Raw genomic sequence first — 27,448 nt, 5'->3', positions numbered from 1 at the left:
AAAAATGCTATACAATAATTTCTTATGGTTGGTAAGGAGACGTGGCTTGACATCCTTTTCTAAAATTTTGGATTAATTCTCAATAAACATCAAGTCAATGAAGCATGCCATAGATTATTCCAAGTTTCAAGGGAAATCCCTTTCTTTATTAAACCAGATTACAGGTTGTGAACTACAAAGAGTAAAACTGTGTTTAAAGGTGATAATGGGACCACATCCAATCTTACCTAGGATGAATAGAGGTATCAAGCCGTGTGGCTATGTAGTTTCTCAGGTCCTGTTCTTCTAAAGTAGACCCCGACAATTCTAAAGAGAAAAGGGAAAAGATATTAAACATATTTTACACTTACTAAAATTGTGAGGTAAAATACTGCCTTTTATCTGATAAATACTGAACTTGAGTCCATGTTAGAATATCCCACATTTGTTACTACTCTCTACCCAGAGTTATAGTTCCATTTTTGACATTTTGATTCACTTTTAGGACTGTGACTATGAATTAGCAAAATATATTCCCATTTAGATTCAGTTGAATCTCATTATCTCTGAGAAGTGAGAGTTATTGCAGTTTGATTGAGCAAGTGATATTTGGTGGTTTTCATTCTAGGTGGGCAGTAAATAATAAATACAGTGATTTAGTGTCAAAAGTGTAAATGAAAGATATTTCTAAATGCAGAAGAGCAACAACGCCTGTCATCTGAAAGCAATAATGTCTTAACATTTGTGTAAAACAATTATTGACAAAGCACTTCCACCTATACTATAGCATTTAATTCTTAAAGTATGTCAGTGAGGTATGAAATGTTTTCTTCATTTTTAAAAAGAAAAAAAATTGTAACCAGAGAAATTTACATACTCAAGATCCCCACCCATTAAATAAAGCCCAGAAACTCAAACCCAGGTCTTCTGATCCTAGTTCAGTCCTATTTTTCTATCACAGCTGTTCCTTTCAATGTAAGATGAAATATTCTGTCAGCTCTATGACAATGGCATGAAGGAACTTGAAGTAAAGTTACCTTTATGACAAAATCAGAGGATAATTTACTCATTCATTTCAATAATATTTATTGTGAATCAAGTATAAGTTTTATCACTAGGGCCCAGAAGAATGCTGACACATACAGTAGGTAAGATCAATGGATATATATGATTAACGAATGGGTGAATGAACGAATGAGTGCTAAGTCAAGCAAGCATCATGCTCCACTCATGACAAGTTAAAGACCCTGCTTTCAAAAAACGTCCTAATTAGGAGACATATACATATCAATAAGAAAATGCCACATGAAGTGAAAAATGCTGAAATAAAAAAATAAAGATGTTTTGAGAGCACTTAAGTGATGGATAAATTGAGCAAATCTTCACTGAGGAGGTGACATTTGAGGTTGACCTTGAAGAACTAATAAGATTTTACCTCACAGAGAGAGGGAACGTCATGCTCAAAAGTAAATGTCAGGGAATGTGAGTGGTTCCATGTGAGGCTGCTGATCAAGCAGCTGGGGTCAGAGGAGCTTGAGACAGCAAGTAGTGACTGTGCAATGTTACTGGCACCTTGTGAAGGTCACGGTTGTATACCCCATGGTGATAAATGAATTTGTATTTTAGAACATTAACCCTGGTGGGAGCAGGGAGGATTGACTGGAGTAAGGAGAGCTGCTAACCAGACATTTTATGTCTGGCTTGAACGTGAGAGAATAAACTCCTGAACCAGTGTAAAGAGGGTGAAGGTGAGGAGATAGATTCCAGTTCTGTGAGGCTTGAAGCTTATACAAATTTCAGGGCTCTCTCTCTAAAAAAAAAAGTGTTCAAAATTACAAGTACAAAATTACGTATAAAAGCAAATATTTATTTATAATGAGGAAAAGAATCTGAAATCATTACTAAATTTAAAGGGCTGACAAGTGCTACAAATTTCATAAAATCCAGAAAAATAACATATTTCTATGAACTACCTTCCTGACACAGCTCTCTATATTAAAGATATATAAACTTTTTAGATGCATACTCTTTAATATCTTCATATGACAAACATTTATTATATTAGTACTATATAAAAGACTATTATACAAATTATAATAGTATTTTCTGTGGAGCGATTAGAAATAAATTAAGATTTCTTTCTATTACAGTTGATCAATTTTTAAAAAATTGATAGTTTAGATACAAAAACCATGTGGCTTTACACACAGTTGAATCTGCTGCTTATAGTACTGCTACGGGTTGTGCCCTACACACAGGAATTCTGATAAATTTTATTTCAACCATCTTTCATCAAAAGAAGGAAGAAATAGAGTATGGCAAGTTTATAATTGTACATGTTGCTATAAATCATATTTCTGACCGGAAATAACTTTTGTTTTATTAGGCATTTTATGGGAATCAAATATCTCTTTAAAATTACATATGTTTGAAAATTGGAAGAATTTTCTATATATTGGCTTCTAGTTCTGTACATGTTTAACCATATTTCTCCTCCATTCTCATGGTTCTAGTACCAGATGCCAGAGGATACTTTCATACAGTGACACATTTATATCTTTTCGACTTCCTGCTATTATGCTGGGTGGGTCAGCACAGTGTGCGGTAGAAGTACTTCTGGAAGCCATTCCTACAGCAGGAATGCTGACAATTACGTAACCATTTATAGAAGTGACTGTAAACCACATTGATACATTCCAATAAACCAAAAATGAAATATTTCCAATTCAACTGCCCCTTAGCTGCATTCCAAACATGCTTTGTTGTCACCCTAACACTACTTAACATAAATGGAAGTGTGAGGGGCAATCACTGTGGAGACAGCCATCCTAACTGACTGTGATGCTTTTGAAGTTTTAGAAAAACATATGAATATATGAACACATTTGTAAGAGCGCCTCTCAGTATTGGAAGGGGTTTGTGCATGTAAGATGCACCAAAATTTACACTACATTAGTTTATGGTGAACCTGCCTCTAGAGGATAAAACCTGCTTCTGGAAACTGGTTGCATATGAAGGATGAGAGAAACAGGTATCATGGAAAGCTGATGGGTTTTTCTAGTTTATAATACTGGTTGGATGATAATATGATAAACAAAAAAATGAGGTAACCAGTTTTCCAGGTTTGATTGTCCCAGTTTAAGCACTAAAAGTCTCTCACCCTGGAAACACCACCCCAGAATGCAAAAATATCAGTTTTTAGGTGAGGGAGGTTGGGGAGAAAGTATCAAACAGAAAAGGCAGCCCCCCAAAATAGAGACTTAAAGAAAAACTGCTTTTAGTGTCAAATGAAGATAGCATAGATTATCTGCCTTTCACAGTTGCTACTGTTTTTACCTCTGACCACTGATGTGGTTGGTAACCATGATTTTCATTTCACAATAATGGATCATCTTTTATTGGATCACTCCGAGTGATGCAATTTCAGGGTGAAACTTAAGTGCCTTGTAATGGTGAGCATTAATAACCTGTCTTTGACTTGGTCAAAGGATGTTTCAGGATGCAAAAAGATCTTACTAGAAAAAGGCAGTGAAGTTAAACATGACTTCTCTAATTGCTTTACAAAAACGCCCACTTATTTGGAATTCAGCTTTGATTTACCAAATTCAAATTACCTTTGTGCTTTAAAACAATTTTCCCCGAGAGTTACCTTATGATAACATTCAATGTGCTTTGGAATGTTTAAAATAATGACATTTTAGACATGGAGAGCCTATATGATAAGTTTATAAATGCAAAAGACCTGACTGATATTTGGCATACCAAAACAAGTCTGCAGAAGTAAAGGAGAAGAACATTTTAGGACAGCCAGAAATTAATCCCTATAAGTCCAAAGATTTGCCGTTGCTAGTAAGTAAAATCCTAAATAATCCATTTTCAAACACTTTCATTGAGAGGATATTTACATTAAAGTCATCACGTTTGATAGACACCAGGAATCAGTGTAATGTGGTCTTGATATGAGCAGAGCTTCTTGTCAAAGAGAATTTCATGTTTGGCTGTATTCAGTTTTAGTACTACATAAAAGAATAAGGGTATGTCCTAAATCCTAAAGGCAGTTCAAAGAAGTATTATTCAAAAAGGGAAAAGAAAATTATTCTACTTTCTCATAGGACAGAAAGAAGCATGCCAATATTATATTTTTTAAATTAAATATGGGTAATACCTATTAGTCTATATTTTCTTTTTTTAAACTGTCTTACATTTCAGTCTCTTAAGAGCACATAAAAATACAGACTGCAAAATTAACATTCCAAAAAAAGGCTTGAAAAGGAATTAAAATAAATTGGTATGTAAGAGGACAGGAAGAAAATGATAAACTATAAACAATTGTTATTTTTCTTCACACATATTATCTGTTTAATTTATTTCTGTTTTGTTTAAATTATAGCATTTATATAACAGAAAAGTGAATAAGAAGTAAAAATCTATGAGCTTGTTTTGATTCATAAATAAATAATTCTATAGCTTTGAAAATCTATACACATCTATGTGAAAATTTTTTATAATACCATTTGGAAAACTGAGCAATTTTTTTAAAGAACCCCAAATTTCTATGCTTTTGAATACATAGTTTTCATTAATCTATTTATAAATACAAAGATCAGAGTAAATATAGCTTCATTAAAGTGATATAGACCACTACAGTATATATGTAAATAAATATTTGTTCTTCCTTATAACATACTTTAAATGTTATTTTGTCCTTCTAACTTTCAGTTTTTATTTTCATGTAATATCCTACAATACAACAGATATTGATTATTTTGTTCACTTCAGAGAGTGTTTTATTATCTCAATGTTTTGGCTTAAATACTGAAGATTTTTCTTTGTAGGCAATATTCTAAGGCTAATATTTAACATTCTGCGTGTGATTCTGGATTAAATCAATTAAGTCAGCTACTTTATGACTGAGTATCTCTGATATACTTGCTTTTAGGTCTAAGTACTAAAGAAAAACAAAAGCTGTAAAAGAGCAATGCTAAATGTCCCCTTACATGCAAATGGATTATGTTTCCATATTGTTAAGTATCCAGCATGTTTTTAGAGCCACTAAATTAATAAATTTAAAATTATATTTCAGTGATATATAATTTAACTCTCTTAAGCATATATTTGAGTTTCTTGAAGAGCTGTATTCATAGCAATTAAAAGAAACTATAAATTAAATGCTTCATCAAATATTAACAATTTTATAATTTGACAATTGAATGTTAATGATTTCAAATGAGAGGCGATCATCAAATTTATTCTAAAAGATACAGAAGACAAATAATTCTAAGAAGAGTTCTGATGAAATTTTTGACTGGGATTTGGCTCCTGGTTACATTGGGGTACAGGTTAAATTATTCTTTGTTAGTTTTCTCTCAGTCATTCTGGGGATCTCAAGTCCCCCTAGGAGTCATAGACCTTTAAGTAGAGCACAACAAAAGAACAGAGGAAGAAAGGAATGGAGGGAACAAAATGACACAATCAGAAGGTCTGGCTTTCAGACACAGGTGTATCGTTTTCTTACTAGATAATCTTAGCTGAGTCATTCTTGGAGCTTGAATGATTTTACTTACAAAATGGAAATAATAATTCATAATTCATACACTTTTTGAGAGGAATCATTGAGATTACACTTGTGAAATGCCTAATGTGAAGTCTGGTGCATGAATGATATTTAACGTGTGTTCATTCTTCATTCTTTCAGTTATTCACTTCTGAATTATTATTCATGAAACACTCCTGTTTTTTAGTCCCTAGAACCAAGTCTCAGTCCCAGGTTGGATTTTTTTCATTCTTTTTTTTCTCTGGCATGACTTAACTATTTGGCTTGCATGTAATTATTTCACTCTTAGCTCTCCTATAGAAAGAGAAGCATTTTCTAAAATACCCTGTTTTTTCCTTCTCTGAAACACACATAAGATATCACGAGATTTTGGAAAGTAATGATAGCAATTGATATTTCTGAACTTTTCTCAACAGTGTATTGGCATAGGCTTCTCTCTAAACTCCCTTCCTAATGTTATTTGAGAAAGCTCTAGTTCTTTTCATGTTATCAATAATTTTAGCACAATCTTATGTCAATAATTGAATTTTATTGATGGGTAAAATTTATGATTCTTCAGTCCAAAACAGGTTCCTCGTGAAAGTTATGCCAAAACTGGGATCCCCAGTTTTCTCCAGATATGCTTCTTATATTTATGTCATGATATTATCTTCTTTTCCCTTCCCAACCTTTTCTACCACCTCATTCATTTTTGGTTCTGGACTCAATGAATTTCTACCTTGTAGATTCCTCAAAACTCTTCAATCCTGCCTTTGGCTAGTCTCTGGATGAAGAATGAAGTCTCTGTTTTAGCTTTTCAAATTTCCTCTGACCTAAATGTTGTCTACTTTGCCGCTCCTGAAACGCTTCACGGTCCAGTTCCTGGACGCTCTACCCTCTCTTCTGACCTGTTTCACCTTTCTGTGCAGTTTTCCCATTTCTAATCAACGTTAAAGTCAAAGTTACGGCTGTGCTATCCATGAAGCTGTGCGCCTTTGTATATTATCAATAGTATAAACTAGTCTTACTAGTTGTCAGCATGCTCTTCTTGTTTTAAAGGTCATTCCTTTTCAAGGCATTCATTCATTCATTTTTTTAATTAAAGTATAGTTGCTGTACAATATTATATAAGTTACTATTCATTCTTTCTTAACAAACATTTTTAAGCTCCTTCTTTATTCAGATCCTGGGCTAGGTGGTCCAGTCTTAAGAGAAAAGCAAAACAAAATAAAATATAGTCACTAACCACAAGGGGCTCTCAATCCAAAGGTAACTTACTATCAGTTAATTTGTATTCCTCTTGATAAATAGTGTGCTGAAAGCAATCACAGGATGCTATGTATAGAAGGGGAAAATAACCCAGAAAGCTTCAGGAGATACCCAAATGGAGTAGATTTAGTTTGGTGAAGAAGTGGAAAAGGTCATTTCAGAACATCATGTACAAATGCATGGCAGTGTGAGGGGCCATGTTTCTTTAAAAGGATTTGTAAATCATTTACTGAGCTGAAGGGGAAAGTACATTTGAGAAGTTTAGGAAATATTCAATGAGAATATTGAAGGTGCCAAATATGGAGGGCTGAAGGCAATAATGTTCATTATGGGAAATTAACTTGAAGGATTACTATACATATTTTTGCTTTTATATTCATCCTACTTAATTTATCTTTGCCAAACATTGTCTCCTCTTTGTCTCATTCTGCTTTCACAATCAGATAACCTAATCTACACTATAGTGTTATTGACTTGAAATGGCTAATATATTATCTCTCCAAGTACCAACTACTGCATAGTTGTATCTCCTGGAAATGCCAGTGTTTTAACATTCACAAAATGTACTACTAAGGGTGAAATTTTAGCCACTAGGTCTGTATTAGAAATTGTTTTAAGCATTAGGTCTTTTTCAACACTGCAAATAATTTCTGCTTCCTATTTCTGTCAGTTTCATGCCTGTAAACATAACATATACTAGAAGGTTGGATCCAAATTGTAACAAGATTTATTCATCCCACACTTGTAGACTGAGGCTTTAGCCATCATTTGTGGAATTTTAGAAGTTCCATATTACATATAGATTTAATAAAGTGTTATGATTTTTAGTTGATTTTATGTATATTTGGTAGTTTGTATCTTCTAAAGATTTGTCCCCTTTCATCTAAATTACCAAATTTGGAGTTATTCGTAGTAATTCTTTATTATATTTTTAATGTCCACGAACTTGGTAGTTGTGACCTCTTTTCCTTATCTGATATTATAATTTGTGTCTTCTTTTCTTTTTTTTTATTAGCTTGGCTAGACATTTAGCAATTTTGTTTATCTTTTCGATCTAAAAATTTTTAGATCCCTTAATTTTCTCTATTGTTTTCCTCCATATATAATGGTATACAATGGTTCTTTGACTCTAAAAAGACTAATACACAAGAATCTGAGGGGGTAAATAAAATATTTTCATGCTCTGAAATGAGATATTCAACAAGGATCATGTATGTGCACACAAACACACATGAGAATGGATGAGAGTTGCTAATGCACGCACTTAATTTACTGTGGACTACACTGCTCTGTCTTGTTCAATCCACTTTCAATTTTTAACTTATTCTTCCATTCTGCAATTATTTCAGGAAAACCTGCTATGGTCCTGGCACTCTTCTAGTGTCTGGGGATATGCAGCAAACAAGTGGCCAATCTAGCAACAGACGGAACTTAACTTCTAGTATAGTGTATAGAAACTATAAACTAAGAAATAAACATTAGATTGTAATAAGTACTATGAGAAAATAAAATGAGGAATGTAAATAGGTAGCTAGGGAAGGGCTATTATATAGAGACTGGTATTGGGAGGTCTTTCTGATAATAATATTTGACCTGAAGAAGAAAAACTGAACCATGTGGATTAATGGGTAAGACTATTTTTAGAAGGAGAAGGAAACAGAAATTTCATGAAGTGGAGAAAGCCTGGTGTGTTCAAGGAACATCAAAGAGTGTGTGGTTCAAAAACATCTACTAGTGTTCACTAAAATTAAAGAGGAATAATTATTAAGACATAATAGAGTAAATCCTTGAGAGAGCCCAAACTCAGAATTGAGCACCCATTCCTAACTTTCTCTAGAAATGTGATAGGTATTTAAGCTCTGGCATCTATCTACATGATATATAGGGGTTGGATGCTAAAGTCAGGCCAGTAGGAACACTGTCTAATCATTTACATAGTCCTCTTTCATTATCCACTATGGATTAAATAGTTATCTTAAAGGGAGTTTGGTTTGGAAGGGGATGGTCTGGTACCTGCATAACACTAGTAGTTGAGTGGTTCTCAAATTTTCATGTGCATAAACATTACTATACACAATTGTGTACACAAAATTAAATTATAAAGACATAATCTGTGGATAGCCAAGGAAAAAGGAAGTTTGCAATGTACAATTGTTGTAATAGATTCTGTCTTTAGAAGTTTACTTCTAAATAAGTTGCAACATCACTGTAGTTAATGGAAACGGAACCCACTTCCTCTTAGATAGTGTAAAAATTGTTGCTTATGAAAACTTTAAAATACATATTTAAACTAGGGAAGCAAGGTATATCCTCATAAGAATTTTAATGTTAATAATACAAAAATATTTTTAATGTCATATGTTTTAATTTATTAAGAAAGAGTTAAATATTAATAAAAATGAAAGAAAATAAGTAAAAATCTGTCAGTGGGCTTTATAACAATTGTTTACTATACAATAATAGTTTACAATGATTGCAAATTTAATAATGGCATGAATTTTCCTTCTTGTTGAATGCTATTTAAACCAAAAATATAATAACTTGGTGATACTATATAATGAAATGATGCACTGCTCTACTTTATCTCTATAAGCCACAAGAAAATTTAAACTTTACTGGAAGGGCCAGTTTGTATTGATCAGTAAGCACAGATACTGTCACTGATATTTCTTAGAATGGGTTACTTTGCAGTGTAAAATGTAGTCAAGAAGTCGGTCCCACTTTACTAAACCCTATATCTAAGTCTCATTCTTCAGTGGTGGATGAAGTGTGTGTTTTGGGGTTTTTTTTCTCCCAGTGTAGATATCTTCTAGTGGATATTTACTAAGAACTTAATCCTGTGTACATGGACCACTGCACTGGATACTAAGCACATCTCTAACGTATAGGAGCTTATGGCCTAGTGTATGACAACCAGAAGACAGTTGGTTATAAGGTGATATATGTGCAGATGAATATAGTAAGTCCCCTACATACAAACAAGTTCTGTCCTGAGAGCACATTCATAACTCTAATTTGTTCTTAAGTTCAACAAAGTTAGCCTAGGTACCCAGCTAACACAATCGGCTATGTAGTACTGTACTATAATAGGCTTATGAAAGTTTTCACACAAATAATACATAAAAAACAAACACAAAAAATAAAGAAAACATTTTTTTTTTCTCTCTCTTTTTTTTTTAAATGCGGTTCGCAGACCTCTCACCGCTGTGGCCTCTCCCGTGCGTTGCGGAGCACAGGCTCCAGACGCGCAGGCTCAGCGGCCATAGCTGATGGGCCCGGCCGCTCGGCGGCATGTGGGATCCTCCCACACCAGGGTAAGAACCCGTGTCCCCTGCATCGGCAGGCGGACTCTCAACCACTGCACCACCAGGGAAGCCCAAGAAAACATTTTTAATCTACTGTACAGTACCTTGAAAAGTACAGGAGTACAGTACAACAGCTGGTGTACAAGGGCTGGCACCGAGTGAACAGGCAAGAAGTGTTACTGACTAGAGGAGGAAGAGGAAGTGGGAGATGGTAGAACTGAAGGGTCATCAGCAATAGGAGGTGGAGGGCAAGCTGCAGTTTCACTCATGCCTGACACTGATGGAATGCACCTTCGCCTCTTTGAAAGTTCGCAATTGAAATTTCGTATGTAGGGGACTTACTGTATTGTCTTAGGCAATGAAATAACTTTGTATATTTTTCTTTTAAATAAGTAGCGGAGTTAGTTGATTTCATACATTTCAATCTATTGATACACAGAAGTGACTATGAGTGAAAAGAAGGAGAAATGTGCAATAGAAAATATCTTTTCTTTTTGGCTGTTGTTTGCTTTAACCTAGACATTGATTTTTGACCAGAAGGAAGACACTGTGTCTAGTCTCTTCAGTGGCATGCACCTGAAGGAGACATGTGGCAGCGCTATGAATCCCTATAATATCTGCACATTTAGTAAACTGCAGTAGTTGCTGAGGGATTGGGGATTGTCAATAATACCTTTCGTGGTTCTCCAGAGAACTACCATCCCACTAGATAGTGTGGGTTTGGATATTCACTGCATATATTTTATATCTACCACTCATGGAACATCGCTACACATATAAAGTAGACACTCAGGAATGACTGAGAAATTGAATTAATTATATTCTCACTATTGTTCATATATCTAAGTTCCCCTCAAGTTATATGACTTTTCTATCTCCCACTAATTTTTATTGTTCAGAGATAAATTTTGTTAGATAAACTCTACTTACATAAAACATTCACAGGTAAAATTTACATCAATTACTATTCAACATCCATTAATCTCCTATGACAATGATAACATTAACTCTTACTAAACATTACGAAAATATTATTTCAGATCCATTTATACCGATCAGAATACACATTGGAATTAATTCCAAAACCAATTAAAAAGCATAACCTAGAAGTTAACAATTAACTAGGCCTTCAGCTGAGTTTAATAAAATTAAATCTTTGTAAATATGGATGTAGTAAATTGTATTTTCTAATGATTTATATCTGATGTCATGCATTGTATGCCTAACAACTGTCTTTTCTTTTCATAAATGAAACCTCTACTTTTGTATTAATAATTATAATATTGACTCAAATATTGATCAAATTCTTATTAATCTCCATATATATTTTGTATTAGTTTATTAGTGTTTGGTTATAATACAGGGTCTTAAAAGGCATATGTTTGAGAATTTTTGATTAGTAAAGGAAAAATAATTTGAGACTTAGTTATTTAATAATACAGAAAGAATATATACATATATATGCATTAACACATACTGATCATGTATCATACACTATGCATACAGTTGGGTTTTTTATATATTAGCATTTCTATCACATTCTCAGTCATTAGTCATGAGCTCAAAGCTATTCATTCAGCTAGAGATTTAGCTCAAAATTGGATTCTAAGAGGCAAGAATGGATTTTGTCTCAAATTTTTTTTTTTTGCGGTACGCGGGCCTCTCACTGTTGTGGCCTCTCCCGCTGTGGAGCACAGGCTCCGGACACGCAGGCTCAGCGGCCATGGCTCACGGGCCCAGCCGCTCCGCTGCATGTGGGATGTTCCCGGACCGGGGCACGAACCCGTGTCCCCTGCAACGGCAGGCGGACTCTCAACCACTGCGCCACCAGGGAAGCCCTGTCTCAATTTTTTGATTCAATGTTAGTATGTTATTTTTGTTGTTTTGTTTCCTTTGATCAACAGCATAAATCAATTTTCTCAAAAAAGAAATTATATCAAAATGAATAGCATGTCACAACTTTTCATTTACTTATTTTTTTCTTCCTGTGTTGCAATACAGAATATTGTTAGAATTTATTACACAGAAAAGGAAAATTAATTCTGAAAAACTTCTGAATTTAGCACACAGAGATAAACCTGCCTAAAATATTACTTTATTAAACTGCAAAATTTCTTTGAATGTTTAACTGGTCACGACATCAAATACAACTCGATTCTCTTTAATTAAGCCCACATTTGCACATATTGTGATGAAAATCCTTGTGGAAAATTATCACAAAAGCATAATTTGAAGGCATGAACTATATATTAAAGGTAACTGGCAATTATTTTCTAATTTTACAACTGATTAATGTTGTGCACATATATATACACGTAAACATCTGTATATATATATATATGATTATATGCATTTATTCATGTATAATCATAAATGGATGATTATTGGTTAAGAACTCTTAAAAAGTATACTTGATTAAGAAGCCTTTTACAACAGTCAGCATCTGTAAGATAGAAAACTTGCACATCCAAATAATGAAATCAGAAATTATTCAATTTTTTTTAAAGATTTTTTTGATGTGGACAATTTTTTAAAGTCTTTATTGAATTTGTTACAATATTGCTTCTGTTTTTTTTGGTTTTTTAGCCACAAGGCATGTGGGATCTTAGCTCCCCGACCAGGGATCAAACCTGCACCCCCTGCATTGGAAGGTGAAGTCTTAACCACTGGGCCACCAGGGAAGTCCCCTAATTATTCAATTTAGATTAGACCATATATGTGCTTTGCCCTTCTTTTTTCCTTCCTCATTATTTTAGACAGACTGTAATAATATGTCATTCATAAACTAAATCGTAGTAATATGATATTCCAATGAGTTTAAATCTTAAATCTTTAAAACTTAAATCTTCATTACTTCTATTCATGGAATGTCCTGTAATTTATGACAGTGTATATTTATATCATTGTTTGTGTTTGCCTTTGTAGTTTAGAAACCTTAAAATTCCACAGTGACCTTCCTCAGTGCAGGAGGGCCTCTCACAAGTAGACCTTGAAAGCCATTTAGTTTTAGTCTCACCTTCACAAAGGCCTCAAATTTGGATTATTAACTATTGAGAAATTAAGCATAAGATCATTTTATTTGTGGGTTTATATGTGCTAAAATGGTTAATTTCTTATTTATAAACATTTAAAGTGAATCAAAAATTTAACCGTATTTTCTATGTCTTCATGTTTCTAGCATATTAGTTAGTAAACCATAAAAAGCATTAATGGCCTAGTTGTCTATTCAACTCAGATTATCATTGTATATCAGCTAAAATTTCATAGGGTAATGCAACTGAGACATGAGCTTTAAACTTTTCTACCTCTCAGAAATGTTTACATTTTAACAATGTCAGAAACTGAGTAAAAGGGGAGATAAAATTTCACAGATTATTAATTCAGGAAAATTACATAGGAGATGGAGTTCAAAAATTTACCAGAAGAACACCAGAAAGTTATTTCTAAGAGAGTTGAAATGTCTTACTTCCATTACTCCCAAACTAGTTGATGTCAGTCTTGGAATTACTACTTACAATTAGAATTCTTTAGGTTATATATGCTTCTTCAAAAAACCCAAATAATTTAATAAAAAAGTATTTGCATCTGCCATCATACCTTTCACACTAAATATGCAACACAGTGATAGGGATTTGGAAGACACAACATTTTATTCATGTAAACTACTAAACATAAGAATGTCCAAATTTGGTACACTGAGTTTTGTATTGAATTAATAAATACCTGATAATTATTCTAATTTAGTTCTTTAAGTAATAAATCATTTTCCTGGAGAAAGAAACAAAATTTTTATGGACTAGAATAATGTAGATTTTATCAGCATATATATATTAACATTTTTCAATGCACCTGGTCTTGGAAAGAGTTCAGTTTTCTTTCATAGTGTCTTGCATCTCTCCATATAAATTAATAATGATCAGACTGTTGTGACACTCTTCAAATTCAAAATGACTTTCAACTATTAATAAATCTTAGCCCTATGGTGTAATTAAATATTAAGAAGTGTGATTAAGAAGGTTCATGAACCATCTAATTTCTGGGAAGCTACAAGAATTTACTATTACATAAAGATAAAGTTCTTATAGCAATGAAAAAGAAATTGCATGATATCATTTCTTTGAATGTGTACTATCAAAATGTGAAGACATTCATTAGGTGTTTGTTGCTTATCACTGACATTAGTAGAAGTGGAGCAAATATGTCTAACATATAAAAGTAATATATATTTTATGCTTGTAACTTTTCAAAATCTGAATTAAGAGAAGAGTTCTAAGATTTGAGAAACTAGATAAATGAATAGTTAGCATATCTCTTAGCATAGTTCTCTGGAACATCAATCATTTCTATAGCACTCTGTGCTGAACTTGGAAAAAGAAAATAAAATATTAACATTCATAAGAGTACCTAAAGTACAAGAATTCTGGGTGGTTGATTGAAAAGATATGTGCATTAGTTAAAATCAAGCAGATGGAAATGTAGATTTTTTTTATCTTTTTGGTCGGAGTTGTAAAAATGTTAAAGCCTAACACATTTTAGTCCTGATGGAATAGAATATTATCCAAATTCTATGCTTATAAAGACTATAAAAGAGCAGAGCTAAGATTATTTTCTTTCTGAAAAAAAAAACCAGTTTTGTCTATACTCAAAGAATAGGAGAGTCTTTGCTTGGAAGATTGTGAGAGTAGGAAGATCACACAATTTGAATATACCAAAGGGAATCAAAAGAAAAACTTGATATGGCTGCTGAAAATAACTTTATTTTAACTGAATTGCATTTTTATGTTCTTGTCAGATGAGTTTGTAAAAAAAGAATTACATATTTTCAACTAAACAGACTAGCATGGTATTTAGTTTTTTAAAAAATATGTGAGTAAAAAGACCTTGTACTGACAAAGTATATGACTAGTTTAACTGAACTTCTCTATTTCACTTTCTTGTACTGTTACAGTCTAAGTTAGGCAAGTATATACACCAAGCTTCGGGAGATCTGATCCACTTCTGGAATGCCAGTGTGAGGAGCTCTGCAGACCAACTCCTCAACAAAACAACTATAACTGGTAAAGATTATGAAAAACAACCTGACCACTTAAGTATCTGGAATTGTCCTAAGGGCATACAGCAAAGAAATAAACATTTATTCAAGAGAATCTGCAAAAATTCAGTAAGAACCATAAGAGTATGTGACACTTCTGCCTGTTAGACACAAATATGATTTGCTTCCACCTCCTCCAGCCCTGCAGTCAGCATGATAGAAGCTCTACTATAGGAGTATATGACCAATAAAATGAGGTTTTCTCTCCCCTAGCTCCCAGTCAAGGACTATAGCACTGTATTAGTTTCCTGAGGCTGCTATAATAAATTACCATAAACTTGGTAGATTAAAACAACAGAAATGTATTCTGTCCTGATGCCAGAGTCCAAAATCAAGATGTCAAAAGAGCTGCACTAACTTTAACTGCTCTGGGTGGGGAAGAATCCATTCCTTATTTACTTATTTTTTTTCCCCAAATTCTGATATCCTATTTCCTGCTGTGGAATTTTGGAAGTCTGACAACCTTCTCTTTTTTCATTTTGTTTGTCTCTGTCTCTTTCAGTACTAGCTGGCAGTATATCTACTGATATAATATTCCCTAAAACCTTGTGGGTCTCCTGTGTATGTCATGAGAACTCACACTATTAGAAAAAAAGGTCCTCCACAGATCTTTCTTGGATTATTCCATTCCTATTCCTGGCTTCTGTTGAGATGGTTGAGTGGATCTATGAACAACACACCTAATCTCTTTACTTAATGCTTGTCCAGCTACCCACTTAGCCTTCTCTCAAGAGCACACTTTCCTAACAGCATATGTAATTTTAGTGTATTGTGTAATTAGATAGGCTGAGAATTTTTCATATTATCAAATGCTGGTTCCTTAACATTTCATTTCTCAATTTATCTTGTTTTTCTCGTATTTTATTATTAGCAACAAGAATCCAGGTCACACCCTCAATACTTTCTTTAAAATTCTCCTCAGCTAGATATCAAGGTTCATCACTTACTAGTTGTGCTTCCTTTGATGCAACTATAATACAAAATTCAATAATGTTGTCTGTTATTATATACAAAGGTTCACCTTTCCTTCAGTTTCCAATGACTCTTTTCTTCATTTCCTTCTGAGCCCTTACCAGAAGTACCTTTAATGTTCATATTTCTACCAACATTCTGTTCATGACTATATACTGAAAGTATTAATGGAGAAAGAATATTCCTTTTTTACCCTGTTGCCCTTGCTTTCATTTGTTCATGGGGTAACTGAGGCCACTAATGAAAATGAGAAACCCTCAAGTCTGTCTTGCAGAGAGTGTGGTAATCTTGTCAGCAGTCATTTCTGGGGAGGTCACTTACTGTTGGTTTTTTGAGGGTTGGCAATGATTCTGCATTATACATAATAAAGAATTTTTGTTTGAGGAGGTGTTGATGTTTACATAATGTGCTGAATTAGAACAAATCAATCCTGGACAATTTGACTACAGTAAAACTTACCTGATTGGTCACTACTTAATCTCCTAGGATCTAATTCAGAATAAGTGCTACTTACTAACTGATTACATGGAATTTCCCCTGAGTTACCTTGTTACTCTGTGCCATGAAACAACAGTAGTTGTTTCACTTTGAGGGAAATCAATGAACCAAAAATAAGTTTACTTACTTCTACATAGGACAGGCAGGAGTGTTTGAAATTACAAATGAAATAATTTAACTTCTGACTTAAAGTAATTTTTTAATACACAGATTTAAATGTCACTATTATTGAAATTTTGGGCAAATATACACACATACACAAATATACATATAAATAAATAATATGACTTGTATATATTATTTATTTTATGTCATGTAATTATATACAGAATATGTTACATATATTATACATAATCAATTCCCAGTTCATGTTTCCAAGTGGATAATCTAAAGTCTGGGTTGAATTAAGCTTAATTATTGCAAGAGTACTTTTAATTAGTTGGGCTAGGGCATGTCAGATGTTAACTGTTTGAAGTAGAATTTTTTAGGAGTTTTTTCCAAGGTTAACCTGTAAACTGTAATAAATCTTCACAGTCTTACCTATGTCTCTATGGACATGATTTTGTTTTAAAAAAAGATTTAAGGGCTTCCCTGGCGGCGCAGTGGTTGGGAGTCCGCCTGCCAATGCAGGGGACACGGGTTCGTGCCCCGGTCCAGGAAGATCGCACATGCCGCGGAGTGGCTGGGCCCGTGAACTGTGGCCGCTGAGCCTGCGCGTCCGGAGCCTGTGCTCCGCAACAGGAGAGGCCACAGCAGTGAGAGGCCCGTGTACCACAAAAAGATTTAAGAACAATGATTTTGTCTTATTTATTTCTCTTTAAAAGAAAAATGCACTCATAATCCTACTGCTTAGAAGTGGTCAACTGAAGGCATTTTATAATTTTCGAACTTTTCATTAATATACTCATTTAGCACTTTTTCATAAAAATGAAATTATATTTTTAACTTGCTCTTTTCAATTTATTTTTTAAAATCATCTTTCTATGTTAAGTACGTGGGCCTCTCACTGTTGTGGCCTCTCCTGTTGTGGAGCACAGGCTCCGGACGCGCAGGCTCAGTGGCCACGGTTCACGGGCCCAGCCACTCCGCGGCATGTGCGATCTTCCTGGACCGGGGCACGAACCCGTGTCCCCTGCATTGGCAGGCGGACTCTCAACCACTGCGCCGCCAGGGAAGCCCCCCGCGCATCCCTCTTGTAAATGAAATACAATGTTTGGATCTTGGGGGAATATAAAAACAAATAACAAAACTTCAACTGGTTAGTATTAAATCACCTTTTTTTTTTTTAAGTAAGCTTTCTTATAAACAAAGCAAGAACTGATACACATTTTTTTCAATGCCAATAAAACTTTGGAATTGAGCAAATACCATTGTTGGGTGTAAACACCTTTTATAAACTGTCATTATTTTAGCACATATTTAGGTTGATATGTGTGAATGTAACTGAAAGTTCTATCTTGGAATCACTAATATATGAAAAAAAATTATTGATATTGACTTAGAAAATATTTTTAGCATATTGGCATGAAATCAATATTTTAAAGAAATTCTGGGGCTTGCCTGGTGGCACAGTGGTTGAGAGTCCGCCTACCAATGCAGGGGACAGGGGTTCATGCCCCGGTCCGGGAGGATCCCATGTGCTGCGGAGTGGCTGGGCCCGTGAGCCATGGCCGCTGGGCCTGCGCATCCAGGGCCTGCGCTCCGCAACAGGAGGGGCCACAACAGTGAGAGGCCCGCGTATCGCAAAAAAAAAAAAAAAAAAAAAGAAATTCTGAAATTTGATGAATCCATATCATCTGTGAATCTGAGTGTGCCCTATATTTTGGAGGTTTGTGTCAATTTAATTGCATATGATTTAGTTAGGTGTTAAGTAATGAGACTATGAACTTTAGCAGTATGGTACTTGATATCCAAGACAAAAAATTCATGAAATAAATTAACCAGGGCATAACTATTATTTCAAAGCATTTTAATGATATCTTATGCTTTATAAATTTATATACTACTCATTATCAAGTAATGAATTCATAAATGAAGGAGGCTTCTGAGGTTGATTCAAGTCTTACGCTGTTCTATCTATCTAAAATGTTGAGAGCAGATTGAGTTGTAAGACTTATTAGATTTCGAATAAAAAGATCTGGATTCAAAAAATACATGCACCCCAATGTTCATAGTAGCACTATTTACAATAGCCAAGAAATGGAAACAATCCAAGTGTTCATCAATAGATAATAAGCTTAAGAAGATGTGGCATATATATATACTTCATTATATATATGTGTGTATATATATATATATATATATATATATGTAAAATGAAGTATTACTCAGCCATAAAAAGAATGAAATACTGCCATTTGCAGCAACATGGATGGACTTAGACAATATTTTGCTTAGTGAAATAAGCCACACAGAAAAAGACAAATACTACATGATATCACTTATAAATAATAATCTAAAAAATAATACAAATGAATCTATACACAAAATAGAAACAGACTAAAAGACATAGAAAATAAACTTGTGGTTACCAAAGGGAAGAAGGAGGGGGGCAGGGACAAATTAGGAATATGGGATTAACAGATACAAACTACTATATATAAAATAGATAATCAACAAGGATTTACTATATAGCACAGAGAATTATATTTAATATCTTATAATAACATATAATGGAATATAATCTGAAAAAAAACTACTGAATCACTATGTTGTGCACTTGAAACTAACGTAATATTATAAATCAGCAATACTTCAATAATAAAAAAAAATCTCGGATCTAGGCTCAGTCTTTCAGTGACAAATTTCTTAGTTTTCTTTCATTTAAAATGTGTACTGACACCAAAAGCAAAGGCAACAAAAATAAAAATAACCAATGGGACTATATCAAACTAAGAAGCTCCTGCACAGCAAAGGAAATCATCAACAAAATGGAAAGGAAATCTACTGAATGGGAGAAAATATTTGCAAATCATCTATCTGATAAGGGGTTAATATCCAAAATATATCAAGAGCTCATACAACTCAATAGCAAGAAAACAAACAATCCAATTTTTAAATGGGCAGAAGATTTAAATAGACATTTTTCTAATTAAGACATACAGATGGGTCTTCCCTGGTGGCACAGTGATTAAGAATCCGCCTCCCAATACAGGGGACACAGGTTTGTGCCCTGGTCTGGGAAGATCCCACATGCTGTGGAGCAACTAGGCTCGTGTGCCACAACTACTGAGCCTGTGCTCTAGAGCCCGCAAGCCACAACTATGAGCCCACGTGCTACAGCTGCTGAAGCCCACGTACTTAGATCCTTTGCTCCTCAACAAGAGAAACTACCACAATGAGAAGCCCGTGCACCGCAATGAAGAGTAGCCCCTGCTTGCCGCAACTAGAGAAATCCCATGCGCAGCGACAAAGACCCAATGCAGCTGAAAATAAATAAATTAATTAAAAAATAAAAAAAGATATACAGATGGCTAACAGACACATGAAAAGATGCTTAACATCACTAATCAACAGAGAAAAGCAAATCAAAATCACAAAAAGATATCACTTCACACCTGTCAGAATGGCTGTCATAAAAAAAGACAAGAAATAACAAGTGTTGGCAAAGATATGGAGAAAATGGAATCCTTGTGTACTGTTGGTAGGGATATAAATGAGTGCAGCCACTATGGAAAACAGTATGAAGGTTCCTAAAAAAATGAAAACTACCATATGATCCAGCAATTCCACTCCTGGGTATTAATCCGAAGAAAACAAAAACACTAACTTGAAGAGATACATGCACACCCCCATATTCATTGCAGTACTATTTACAATAGCCATGACATGGAAACAACCTAAATACCCATTGATGAATGAATAAATTTTTAAGATGTTTTATATTATATATATATATATATATATACATGGAATATTATTTAGCCATAAAAAGGAATGAAATCTTGCCATTTGTGACATGAATGGACCTTGAGAGCATTATGCTAAGTGCAATAAGTCAGACAGAAAAGACAAATGCTGTATGATCTCACTTATATGTGGGATCTTAAGAACAACAAAAGCTCAGCTCATCAATACGGAGACTGATTGGTGGTTGCCTGAGGTGGGGAGTACTGGGGCATGGGCAAAATGGGTGAAAGGGCCCAATTTTTTGTTATATTGATAAAATGAATGTCTTGGGGATATAATGTACAGCATGGTCACTACAGTTAATAATACCATATTGTATATTTGAAAGTAGCTAGGAGAGTGGATCTTGAAAGTTCTCATCACAAGAAAAAAAATTTGTAACTATGTATGATGCTAGATGTTAACTGAACTTATTGTGGCTATAATTTTGCAATATATAAAAATATCGAATCATTACAGTATACAACTGAAACTAATATAACGTCATGTTAGTTATACCTCAATGAAAAAAGAAAAGAGTAAAATCAAACAAGTAAAAAAAAAAAGTGGGTGTGATAATGACTATTCTATCTAATAATCTCATTAGATATTGGGCTATTAAGAGGATACTATGTGAAGGTCAGGGAAATTTTAAAAGTACATGCAAAACAACACAACTTTCTATTAAAAGGACACAGGTATTTGAAAGTTTGAAAACATTTCTGTTTATATATATATCTCTTTACATTTTTTTGTGGATGAATTTTTGTTTTGACTTTTCAAAACCTATCTCTACCTGCTTTTTAGACTATTATTGCACTATTTGTTCTAAAATTAAGTACTGCCAAGGCCCTCAATGAATCATTTTTTCAAATAATACTTAATTGTACTTTAGTTTTCTTAGCTTATATGAATCACATATAATTATGCAGAAAAGATTTTGGTAGGTATTTTATTTTGCCACACGTTTGTTTGTTTATTTTTTCCCTCCTACTGTCTTTTAAAATAATACTTCTATGACTTTTTCTTTTTTACATTTTGAACGACAGTCTTTAAGTTTTCAAAAACAGAAGACACATTTTCCATCTCAAAATAATGCATTAGTACATTGAATATAATGAAGAACAGTTGCTAGCTCTTAGTACATGCCTGCACTAAATAACTTTTGCTGAATCTCTTGTAGAATTGGCATTGACACAGACCTTGAAGTTTTCATGTCTTTTAGAACCTGGGGTGATGTAATGAATTGGCTGTGTGGTAGATAATATAAGGTATATGGGAATAAAGTCCTCAAAACTCTTAACGGATTATTTATGGTGCCTGCTAGGTAGAGAGGATAGTTTAATTCATTCACCCATAAGGTTATTTTTTCTGACTAGAGAATTTATTTTTAACACCTTTTGAAAGGGGTGAAAATAAGTTTCCATATACTAAGACCAAAATCACAGTAGCCTATAGCAAGGGATATAAAGGTTTTTTCCCTAAAGTTTATTGCCAATAACAAAATATTAAATGTTTACCAAACTTAAATTCTTTAAATTTAAAGAAATACAGTGAATAAATAAGGTGATCCTTGGGAAAAAAAGAAACAATGAACAGTATTTTTTACAGTTAAAAAGTTTTGCAAATAAAACACTTCTGAAAGATCTGGGAGCTTCCAAAAGACATCCCAACTTCCATTTCTATGACCAATCTTATGACATTGGTTTCTGTGTTCTTTATTTAATTGTATTCCACAATTTGGAAGGCTTTGTGACCTATAATGTAAGCATGGTATGGTAAGGAAGTAAATATATGCATGTATGTGGTATTGGAGCTATATATTAAAATGCCAGTATGGTTCTCTTGTTTTTCTTCCAGTAGTATATCCATCGGCTTCACATAAATTAGCACCAAATCACAGTCTGATTAATAATCTCTACACTGTATATATTGAGTTGGCCAAAGAGTTTCTTTGGGTTTTTTCCATAACATCTTATGGAAAAAGATGGTGACAGTATATAAAATAGAAAACAATTGATAAGCTATTTTCAAGTACATTGAATAATGCAAATATATTTATATTTGTAGTGAGTGATTAGTGATACTAAAAGAAAAATAAACACATATCCATCATTTAACCAAGAGTTTCAAAGAATAATTTACTTATTTAGTGGTGGTTTTTTTTCACAACTAATAACCAAAGACTATGTTATCTAGTGAGTGATATTGGCTTTCAACATTAAAAAAATATAATTAGCTTCTATAATTGCTACAGTAATTAAGAGTAAAGAGTCTATTGCAATCTTCCCCAAATAACACATTTGAGCCAGTTAAATTAAGTTCCCAATACCAGTCTTTTATAAAAAGAAAATAGGACTACTTACTTAGGTAAGTGGGGGGAAAAGTGTGGCAAAAATAAATCAAGAAATAAAGGAAGAAAGAAAGACTTTCTGCCTATTTTCTGATTTACTCTCTCGTCAGGATATTTTAATGGCACTTTCCAATGGTTCTGCTTTTTAACATTGTCCCTGTAGTGCATATTATTTTCATCTTAGCAGAACATTCTCCTTTCTTACAGGTTAGTTATATGATGTAGGTGGGGTCAATCACAGTACTTATCAATCTGGCCAAATGTTAATATAGGAATAGTTATATGATGCAAATTGGGGCAAGTAGGGTCTTCCTGTGAGATTTTTCTAAGTGAAACTAGCAGGAATAATTCTCTCTTCTCTCCTGGGCATCAAGTACTAAAAGTATTTCCAAGAACTTCCAGGGACCAAGTCTTTTGCCATGTGAGAATATCCCAGAAACTCATGCAAAGCAGAATGAGTCTTAGAGGATCAGGTCCTTGATTCCAGTCTACAAGGCTCTGAGATGCCCTGTTCCTGCAGATCTTCATTTCTCAGAGATATCCTATATCCTTCCAATCCATCCCGTGCTTAGATTCAGCTATGTTGAATTGGGTTTCCTTCAAGTGGAACTGAACATCTCTGGCTTAAACAGCATGTTCAAAAGGGGAATGTCAAAGGATACTGCATCATGCTTACATTAGAAACCTTCTTTCCACTACTCCTCAGTTATTCATCTCTACCAAATCTTACGTTGGAATTGGAAATTTCCATTGCATGGGCTTATTTATAACTATAATGTGGGTGTTATTGGGATTCCTCATTTGCCTTATTTAATATCAGCCTCTGCTACTCAATAATGCAATCTGTACATTTGTTCTTTTTTTTTTTTACTGTAAAGGTCGTGTCTTCTCAAGTAGACCCAAAAGGCTTAGTTTTCCCATTGTTTTTAGAGCTACAGAGCTTTTCCACGTAACTTCTCTTTTTTCAAATTCATATGATAATCAGCTATTCATTTCCCTGTTAGATCTCCTAAATTATTTTCCAATTAAGTCAAAATGTTTTAACTTACAAAGAAAATTAAGAGATGCTCCTTTCCCTTTTTGAAGGAAAATTATTTTTGCATATATTTTAAGCATGGTCTTCACTTTAAAAAATTACTTTAGGTCCGTGAAGAAAATCTTATTGATTATATTTATCTTGCATCTGTTTCTTTTTAAACATCTGTATAAACACTACCTTATCTAGTACCATCTGAAATTTATAATTTATTCATAAAGCATTTTTTATGATTTCTGTGTTTTTTTTCTATATTTATATTATTCTCATATTTTTTCTGCTTTTACCTAAAAGCAAAATTTTTTCTTACTGAATCTAAAGCTAATGCATAATTAGACAGAAAATTAAATAAAAATTAATAAGAAAGTAAACTTCACTAAATCTAAACATGTAGTTATAAATACTTAATATGCAGGTGAACACCTTATTTTTTTTTCAGAGAGCATCACTCCGTTTATCTGAAATGTCTAGAATAGGTAAATCCATAGAGACATAAAGTAGATTAGTGGTTGCCAGGGGCTGGGGGGCGGGGAGGAGGATGAGAGTAACTGGTAAAGGTACAGGGTTTCCTTTTGGGGTGACAGAAATACTCTGGAACTAGATGGTGGTGACGGATGCGCACCATTGTGAATCTACTAAAACCCACTGAACTGTAGCCTTTAAAATGGTGAATCTTATGTTATATGAATTTTATCTCAATTTTTAAAAATGCAAAACACCTCATAAAACCACATAAAGTGCTTAGAACAAGGCCTGGCCTGGAGTAAGCACTCAGTTAATGCTAGGTTGATTAATACTAACATTTCCAGTGCAGTTATTTTTTCCTTCATTGTAACAAGTTGTCTTGCTGCATTTTTTGTTTAACTATTGTTTTGCTTAACTTTTAAGCCCAGCCCTGCTTCTTCCCGTCCCACTGATAAGAAAGCCTGGAGCTCCCTCTTTTGGTGATGGCAGAGATTCAAACCACATGAGGCTCTGGCCCAGGCAGAACCCTCACCCCAGCCCTGCCTCTTAACCACAGTAAAAACTGGGGCTAGGTGCTCTTCCTTGTTCTCACAGAGCTTCTCCCCCCACCAGAGATCTCAATTATGCAAGCAGTAAACCTTTCATATCTTCATCAGTCTCAATATTCAAACCAAATTTGGAGGAAGGGTCCATCCTATCTCTGCAGGACAGACAGAACAGTGACCACTGTCCTTATCTTCTGGCCACACTGGGCCTGCACTCCCACATGACAACAGTAGGTGGCAGTGGAGAAGTGTCCTCTTTATCTAGGGCACATGCACTCTGGTTGGCCACAGTCCCCACCACTCCCAATAGCCTGACTCCCAGCCTCCTGCACTCATTTACTCTACCTTCCCAGCTGCTGTAGGTGCATAGGTTTGCAGTCCCAACGCTAAGAGAAAGCTGCCTTGAGGCAGGTCTGCAGCTGGGATATGGCTCCATCTCCATTCTCAGAAAGTGGTTCCCTCCCCTTTGCCTTGGCTCCAAGATGGCCCGACCCAGCCCAGCCCAGCCCAGCACCTGCCCACCTGTGGACAGAGTGTACCTTCATAGAGAATGCCCTGGCCATCCCTGCTCTGGAGGCATCTCAGCTTCCAGTGCCACCCACTCTTGTCTATCAGCACCATCCCCTCTGGCAAAGCCTTGAGCAAGGTGGTCACTCGGCTCCACTTCAGTGTCTGAGAGCTCTGCCTGGGTGTCCAAGGGCTGCTCCGGGAGGTTGGGGATCTGCTCCAGCACCCTTTGGGTTTCTCACAGGTACTCAAGGTATCTTCAGATTCAGAACTGTCACCTTCTGAGAGAAGGGATGATGGGGGAGAGGAAGCACAGCTGGGCCATTTCACTTTCTTGGGAGATATTTCAGAACTGGTGTTCCTCCTTCTCCTTGAGCCTTGGGAGGATGACATAGACGGCTTGACAAATGTCTGGGACCCCTCGTGCTCCTCTGTAGGCAAAGGTTTCCCGCACTAGGGGCAGAATTTGAAAGTTGCTTCAACACTTTTGCCACAGTCTTGACAGGAGATCATGCTTTATGGGGTCATAGTCGGACCCTCAGACTCACTGGGCTGGAAACTCCATCTTAACTGTGTCCTTCTCAGTTGCCCTGAGAAAACTTCCGCTTGGGTGGAAGGCGCTGTGCACGCATCCTCTCCCTCGCGGGAGGACTAACACCTTATTTTTTAAAATAAACTTTTAAGTTATAGATTTATGTGAAATTCTAAGAAATAATATGGAGAAATAATATGAATAATGATATGGTATATAATTATTTTTATATATTACTGAACTGTATATTTTTAAAGCAATTTTTGTGTCTATATTCATGGTAGATATTGGTCCATAGTCCCCCCCACCAACACCTTATTTCTTGCACTCTCTTTATCTAGTTTGGTTATCAGGGTAATACTTAACTTGTTTCATAATATGAATTGTCAAGTGTTCGCTCCTCTTCAATTTTCTGAAAGAGAGTTTCCTCTTTTCTAATTTATGTATTCAGTGCTATAACTTTCCCTCTCAGCACTGCTTAACTGTTTCTCATATAAGTAGATATGTTTTTTGTTTGGTTTGGTTTGGTTTTTGCGGTACGCGGGTCTCTCAGTGTTGTGGCCTCTCCCGTTGCGGAGCAAAGGCTCCGAACATGCAGGCTCAGCGACCGTGGCTCACGGGCCTAGCCACTCTGCAGCATGTGGGATCTTCCCGGATCGGGGCACAAACCCGTGTCCGCTGCATTGGCAGGAGGACTCTCAACCACTGCACCACCAGGGAAGCCCAGTAGATATGTTTTATTTTAATTTTCATTTCATTCAGTTTAAGGTATTTTTGATTTCTCTTGAGAATTCCTCTTTGATTTATGGATTGTTTACAAGTATGTTGTTTAGTCTCTAAGTGTTTGGAGATTTTCCTGTTATCTTTCTGTTAATGAATTTTTGTTTAATTCCATTGTGGTCTAAGAACACACTCTGCATGATTTCAATTCTTTAAATGTTTTGAGGTTTGTTTTGTGGCCCAAGATGTGGTCTATCTTGGTGTATGTTTCATGGGCACTGGAAAAAATAGGCATTCTGCTGTTGTTGGGTGGGGTGTTCTGTAAATGTTGATTAGGTCCTGTTGGTTGGTGAAGTTTTGAGTTCTTCTATATCCTTGTTGATTTTCTGTCTAGTTGCTCACTCAATTGTTGAGTAAGCCATGTTGAAGTCCCTAACAATTATTGTGTATTTCTCCTTTCAGTTCTGTTTGTTTTGTTTCACATATTTTGCAGCTGTGATGTTTAGTGAATTCATATTTATGATTGCTATGTCTTCTTGTTGAATTGACTTTTATCAGTATATCATATCTCTTTCTGGCAATTTTCTTTTTTCTGAAGTCTACTTTATTTGTGCTGACCAAAGAGCATATATCATTGTGCCCACAGAGTGAGCAGAGCAAAGCCACTCATGAGCTACTTGGGTAAATATATAAACACAACTGCAGAGGACCCCATACCTGATCCATCATTTATATATAGGAATGTATAGCCTTG

General features: G+C 34.7%; 1 pseudogene; it reads right to left on the bottom strand.

Moving 5' to 3' along the window:
* LOC136125402 (serine/threonine-protein kinase VRK3-like) overlaps nucleotides 1-25,955 on the bottom strand; it is a 60,407-nt pseudogene extending 34,452 nt beyond the window's left edge.
* Nucleotides 25,956-27,448: the final 1,493 nt, after the last annotated feature.

Source organism: Phocoena phocoena, chromosome 7 (genome assembly GCF_963924675.1).
Source record: "Phocoena phocoena chromosome 7, mPhoPho1.1, whole genome shotgun sequence".
In the NCBI taxonomy this organism is placed as follows: Eukaryota; Metazoa; Chordata; class Mammalia; order Artiodactyla; family Phocoenidae; genus Phocoena; species Phocoena phocoena.
The sequence above is the reverse complement of the archived record's forward strand: the minus strand, read 5'-3'. Positions and strand labels throughout refer to the sequence as shown.